The sequence below is a fragment of the Physella acuta genome, unplaced genomic scaffold, assembly GCF_028476545.2.
Source record: "Physella acuta isolate Inbredline_101_S28 unplaced genomic scaffold, ASM2847654v3 ptg000600l, whole genome shotgun sequence".
Classification (NCBI taxonomy): domain Eukaryota; kingdom Metazoa; phylum Mollusca; class Gastropoda; family Physidae; genus Physella; species Physella acuta.
The window spans coordinates 1,180,344-1,188,000 of record NW_026732119.1 but is presented as its reverse complement, the minus strand read 5'-3'; the positions used below and the strand labels follow the sequence as shown (position 1 = coordinate 1,188,000).

The 7,657-nt window shown below is 34.5% G+C and overlaps 1 pseudogene; it reads left to right on the top strand.

Moving 5' to 3' along the window:
- Positions 1–404: 404 nt before the first annotated feature.
- Positions 405–1,190, top strand: LOC131947618 (vesicle transport protein GOT1B-like; annotated as a pseudogene).
- Positions 1,191–7,657: the final 6,467 nt, after the last annotated feature.

The following is a 7,657-nucleotide window of genomic DNA, read 5'->3' as shown; positions in this document are numbered from 1 at the left end:
AAGATCATTTAAATATCAATAGTTTTATTTGGTTTTCAAACATTTTTGCAAACAAAATTGTTTATAGACTTATTTTTATAAACAAAAAAAAAACGTTCTATGACATAATATCTACTATATATATTCTTTATTTAACATAAGTAACAATTTTACTTTCAGTTTAATTATAAAACCCATGAATTTATAAACTACGTAAGCTATAGTAATGGGAACATTAAGAGTAATAAACAGTTGGACGTCCCTTTTCCGTGTGTGTAAATCATTCTCTCATATCGATTTCACTTATTTATATATTTAGAGTAGTAACTACTCTAAATATATAAATACATGGAAACAGATTTCAAAGCAATCCTTGTTACAATTTTAAAATTTAACATGTTACAACAGCGCTAGATCAAGAAATACTTTAAATAAAAAGTCTAGATCTAGAAATCTAGTAAGCCTACTAACAAGTTAATATAAAGAGTATCACAATTCAATTCTATTTGAAAAAGTTGGGTATAGAATTACAATTTGTTAAAAAATGATGCAAGTTACAGATTTTCAAAAAATTGGAGTGGGGCTGGCTGGGTTTGCCATTGCCTTTCTGTTTTTGGGCATGCTGTTGTTCTTTGACAAGGGTCTTCTGGCTATTGGCAATATACTTTTTATAAGTGGACTCGCGTTTGTCATTGGTCTAGAGAGGACGTTTCGTTTCTTCTTTCAAAAACACAAACTGAAAGCTACAGCATTGAACAGCTGTGAACTTTCTACGACGTGTCCCTGTCATAGGAACATTTTTAAATCTGCCTGGCATTAGATCTATTGCTGACATAATTGGAGAATCTGGCTCAATGGTATAACAGTTTGAACGTCTAGACATGTCCATGATTTTTATGTAAGACAGACTAGACCTTGTCCATGTATGACTGACTAGACACTGTTGAATGGGTGCTCTGTTTGCTTTGTTGTGTTACCATATTTAATCACATCATTCATTAGATCCATTCAGCTGACCACTCATTAGATCCATTCAACTGACCACTCATTAGATCCATTCAACTGACCACTCATTAGATCCATTCAGCTGACCACTCATGACATCTACTTTTGAAAGACACATCTCTTGTATTGCATGAATTAATTTTTTTCTACACTTCAAGTATTGTCTTTTTTTTTAACCTATTGAAATAAATGCTAGTGATTTGCCCAAAAAAAAAAAAAAAAAAAAAATATCGATTTCACTTTACTTTATTGATTATTCTTCTGATACCTTTTTCGGGTTTCTGATTGGGTGCTTATGGTCATTCTAGCCGTCCACATGTTGGACCGCGGCTAAAAAAAACACACTGTGTTTCAAGTTAATTTATAAACATTTAAAAATAAATAAAACATTGGTTTAAGGGGCAATTAGATCCAGGCCCTAATAGATAGTGTAACATAACCACAGAAAGCTAAATCATTTTTTTAATCAAAGCCTAAGACGACGTAGACATAATCTTTTTTTAAATTAATTAATAAATTAAATTAAATTATAACACATAAAAGAAAAAGAAACAGAGCATGTCCGTTTAACAGAGTCCGACCCAACGAAATTATAGTCCGCCCTCCCCCCTTCGAGAAAAAAGTCTGGAAAAACAACCGACACGATGTCCAGCCGTTTTTACTTTTTCTAACGTTGGTTACATCACTATTTCCAGCTGTTTTTACTTTCTCTAACGTTGGTTAAAGCACTATATCTCTCTTAACGGTCTCACAATATGTATATATATATATATATATATATATATATATATATATTTTTTTTCGCGGGGGGGGGGGGGATTGGGTTAGTTGCCGCACCGGGTTACACCCGAACTAGCGACGCCACTGTGTAAAGTTGTGGTTGCGTTTTTTTGTACCACAAGTAGTGATAATGTAAATGCTTAGATATTTCTTGTGAGTCCCAAGCACAACGTTACCGCTAGTTTAGGAACCTAATTTTTTAGCTTCAAATCTGTTACAATTACATTTTACCTAGGGCGACAACTGACGACAAATTACATATCTAGCTAGTATGATATTTATAGTATCAAACAGTATTCTTATACATACATAATTTTAATATCCAAAAACTAAACCTAAGAAACCAAACGTACTTTAACATACCTACCTAGCCTTAACCCTAAAGGTTGATGTTTTAGATTGTTCTATGCGTGAACGATTATTAATGTACACCATTCTAAATATACACATAGTGTACACATATTTTCATATCATAAAACTAGCCTGTTGACGGCTGAGATTCTGTTTAAAATGTAGTGTGTGTTGTATGTCGACTGTTTTGTGTGATGTTTAATATTTTACTTGTTCGAAAATTGATGAGGAAATAATCAGAAAAAAATAAATTAAAACATATTTGACATGATATACTTATACATCTGTAACAGCATAGGTAATATTGTATTACATATTTGTTTAATATGCTGCTATTACACGTCGAAGTTGAAAATTAAAAAAAAAATATTATCTACTTTTAAAACGTGTATGTGTTGCTTCCATTTCTAAATTTTAAATTTCCAAAGGAGATCACACAACTAAGCTCTTAAACGGCATGTAAATACCGATTGTTTTATGGGGAGAAGAAATATTCGTGCAAACTGTTGTTAATTTTTTTTTTTAAATTTATGTTATAAAACTGTAGTGTTGATGAGACATTCTACCGTTTAAATTTCTCATTAATTAAATCATAAACTTTTACGTTTAGTTTAAAAATAGAGCCATTGACTTTATTTGCTACGTTAAATTAAATAAACAGAAAATTTAGTATAAACAGTGATTTTTAACCACGGCATCCGTAACATGTTTTCATAAAATAGCTTTCATCCAAAAAAAAAAATATCCTTCACCCCTTTTACTGTCATCCTTTGCAATTTTTTTTATAATCATATACATGACATCATGTAAATATTCATTATGTACATTTGCAAAACCTTTCGTTTTCAATTGATGTTTGAAAATTTGATGTAAAAAATGTGATGTTGATGTACCTGTTTTAATTGCAAATAAAAGTATTTAAAAAAAAATACAAAAAAAAAATAAAAAAAAAATAAAAATAAATAAAAATAAAATAAAATAAAAAATAAAATAGCTTTCATCCAATATCTTTTTTTGGTTTCCATGCTTTCATTTTCTGTTTTCTGATGAGTTAAAAATTATGTAAAGGCCAGTCAAGTCAACTCCTTGAAGTCATCCATCCAAATATCTTGGTGTCTTCCTCGCATCCTCCCTCCTGTCACGTGCCCCGCATGAAGGTTTTTGATAGACAGCTCGCGATCAGAGGCGTAGCGACCCTTCACGGCGCCGGGGAACATACTTTGGATTTGCACCCTCCCCCCCCCCCCCCCCCCACTAAAACTTTCGATTTGCACCCCCTTCAACCTTTCAATAATGTTTATGAAATAAATTCTGACGAATAGTGAGAGGCGGGCACATACGAACGCCTGCCCTAGAGAGATGCCTCTGTATCGCTACGCCTCACACGGTCAAGCAGTTCCTCACGCCAAAGAGGACGCTTACCGTCATCCTCCTCATCTACATCTTCCTCTTCCTCAGCGTCGCGCCCGTCTACTACGCCCTCCGCATCGGTCCACACTTCAACATCAACAGAAACAAAACACTCGACTGGTTGGTGTATGCAGATTACGGCACCACTGTTGAAAACGTTTCTTTTTCAATCACGGTCTTTGCGCAGCTATTCTCCTGCGCATGCGTTATAACCTGCACGGTCGTATTAATTATAAATCTGACCCGGATATCCAAATGGCGCAAGACTAATTTAGAACCTTCCTCAGCGAAACAGATGATGTCCAGTCGCGATAAACGGGTTGTACTGATGATAGCCTCCATTTCTTGTATCTTCATCGCGTGTTTCCTACCCAGTGCAATCAACCTGATACTGATGCTGCACTTTTCCCCCAACTACAGCATCGTGGGCCCGTACCAGAACAGTTTCCAGGTGTCGTGGTCCATCCTCAACACGCTGGAGGCCACCAACAGCTCCGTCAGCGTGCTGGTGTACTACAAGATGAGCAGCAAATTTAGGCTCGTCTTTAGGGAAACGTTTTGTACAACATGTTCAACTGGAAACTAAAGCATTGGGTTATTTCTTCACGTGGGAGTTAATTTTAAATCCAGAAAACATTTACCTATCAATGAGAATCCAGAACCGAATTTCAAGTCACGGAAAAAAATTAGATAACGTGGAAGTCAAGATGTAGTTTAGCCTTATTATGAACTTCACGCAAGTAAAATTTGGTTGAATTTTATTGAAATAAAAAACAAAAAATACATTAAGAGGTTTATTACAAGAACAGTACAAATGATAAGAACCATGATGAAGTGTACATCCTGACTATAAATATCTCAGTTTTCTCCTGAACATGATGATACAATTTTGTGATTTAGTTCAAAATGAAAAGAAAAAAAAATCAAAATTCGTCAATGCCTTCCCTACATTATCCCTCCTGTCACGAGCCCCGCATGAAGGTTTTTGATAGACAGCTCGTGGTACATGTCCATACTACCTGAGTTGTTTTGCTTTTACGATACTTATATTAAAAGGATATAAACAGAGAACAATCGCATTGGTGATTATTCCACGGACGTCTAAATTTCCTATTTGATCAGGCGCGTCCTCCGGCGTCCCCGTAAGGTGCGATTTAGCGCCCTGGGCTTTCCCTTGAACGCAATGGCGCATACGTTCGTTCTAAACAGTGAGATAGGTTATGCTTAAGATGGGGTTTTAGAGTCGTTAAAATTGAATCAGGTGCGCTTTGCCCCGTGCAATGCTGTGACTAGCCAGCAGACTTTCATCTGAGACCGCGGCAACGCGCGGGACTGGGACGCTAGTAATATTATAAATATGATAAGTAGTCTGGATATGTTGAGAACTATGAGACACATCAAATCAAACATTCTTTCCTTTAAAACAGCTACATCCATAGCTTCCTCCCACATTTAATATATATATATATATATGTTTATTTATTTTTGAGTTTAAAAATAATGATCTGTTTTAGAAAATATAAACCTATTTTTTATTTTTTATTATATTTTTTATTTTATTTTTTCACACATGCACTAGATCTATGTCATTGTCGATATTTTCTTTGAATTATCGTGGAACAAAATGTGTTTGGTTAAAGTGCTGAAAATAGATTAAACCGAAGAAAAATATGAAAGGAGCAGATAGTTATTTTAACTTTCCTTACAAAAAGAGATAATGAGTGCATTTAATTAATCTTTTTAAGTAAACTAATACAAATAAAAAGAAATTCTACCATTTAGTATATTTATTGTCGTTATTCTACCTTAATAGTATACCTGCAAATATTAAATCTGGAATAAAATAATTATGTGTTTATCTTTTTTATCGTTACTTAATGTATTGATATTTAAAAAAAAAATTAAGTTGTAAGTTGTTTTCCTTAATTACAAAATCACAAAATAGGAAAGACAATGTATTTCTAAATGCTTATATTTTCAACATTGCAATATGTTCTAAAAGTTTCAAACAATGATGCAATACTCTATTAAACGGCTTTTCGAAGTCTACGAGATTACCTGAAAGTGGACAGCTATTTTCAAATTGGATGTTTGTGGACGATAAGACTTTTAAATTCATTTTTGTTTATAAAATATATAGTAATCAACATTTCAAACAGAGAATAAATTAACTTTAACTCTCATAACTATAAACATATTTTCTAACAGTGGATTCCCAAAGCAATTATCAAAATAGATTAATGAACAGAAACTACTCAAGTCTATACAAATGGGCAAATTGTGTGCATTAGCCACAGCTCATTAAGTCATTAAATCGTCCACATTATAAGAAAAGCTGATAATTGCTGACTTTATATTTGAACCAAACATGGCGGCAAGAGTATATCAAGAGTATATCAAGGGTACCCTGTGTCGTGTTCCCTACCAATAGAACAAAGGAGCATTGGCTTTAAGAAAATTGTGAGTGGTGCACACCCCTATCAATTATTTAAACTCGAAAACGGGACGGCATACAATCGTGTACTGAATTTCAAAATGATTTTCAAAGACCCGCTCCACTTTATTGTGCTTAGGTTAATACAAATGTATCTCACACAACAATTCCTCTCTAATCAAATATAATTTATCTTCCTCTGTCATAAATATGTTTACATTGACATACGTTTATGCTTCCCTCCCCCCTACCCCGCTTCCGTGAAAGCAGCCGTCTGTGACGAAAGTTTACAGGCGACAATGAAAACAGCAAGCAGTGCATGCTATTATCTCCCCTTAGTGTCAAAATCGTTTAAAAACTAAATTATATGCCCCTAATAGCCGTCACTACCTTTGTCAACAGCTCACCAGACGGGTAGGGGTGGGGGTGGTAGTGAAAAAGTCTATTGAGCTTATGTCTTGGTGTTGCGCATGGTCCCAATGAAGAGAATTATATAGATACGAGCCGACCTACGGTGTATCATATGCCACTATTTTGTTGTTTTATTTTCTACTCTTCAGTAATTCATAATTTTTGAATTTGACAGTTACAATGCTGCCACTAAAAATATTTGCTTTAAAACACTTTCAGTAGGTCATTAAGGACGATAACCCCCCCCCACCCTCCATTCCCCCTACCCCAACCCCTACCCTACCCCCCCCCCCCACACGTGAAAGCAGCCTCCTCTTAGTTGCCTCCCCTAAGTTTAAAATCGTTTCAAACTAAATTATCTGCCCCTAATAGCTGTCACTAAACCCAGCTCTACAATCGTAAACATTTAGCGTGAACCACAGCTCACCAGACCATGTGGGGTGGGGATTGTAGGGATATGGTTAGAGAAGAAAAGAGGGAGCTGCTGGTCGCACTTACAGCTTGGTGTATTCAAGGGTATTTAAGAAGAGAATTATATATATATATAGATATATTAATGGTTAGTATTTAGCTGTTTTCCTATAAATGTAATCAAATAGACACTAGATTGCACATCTCTGGTGCTACCTCAGCATCGCGAGTATCAAAACAATAACTAACGATAACCAAAGTATTGCAAGTCTAGCCGTTATAGTATGCAACGACAGAAATTATACAATAGGATATTCTTATCATAAGTATATGATATAATTGTTTGATGTTTTTATTTTTAATCTTTAAAGTGATCTAACTGTAACACATGTGGTTTGTATTGTTAAGGACATATAGATTGGGTGGGTGTGGTTGGGGTGGGGGTGTTCAGGGGATAGAACGAGATAAAAACTGACAAAAGATTAAGCTGTTTTAAAGTTTATTATAAGCATTTGCTAAATTAATTCCTAAGTACACTATAATATGTAACACCTAAATTGTGGAAAAGTTAGGGAAGTTGCGAGCGGTTAGCAATGTACATTATGTTAACTACACATATTGTACGTATATTTTCATATACAACGTCGCGTGTTGTCAACGGAGATTCAGTTAAAATTGTGCTGTGTGTCGATTGATTCATCATCCTATACACTTTCGTCTACTCGCTCGTAAATGTAACGTATACGTAAGTATTAAAACATTGCTAACATGCTTAGTATGTAATAGTCTAGGTGATATTTTATTATATGTTTATTTAGTATGCTGTGATTACACGCCAACATGAAATAATAACAATATTTTTGTCTATTTTTAAAA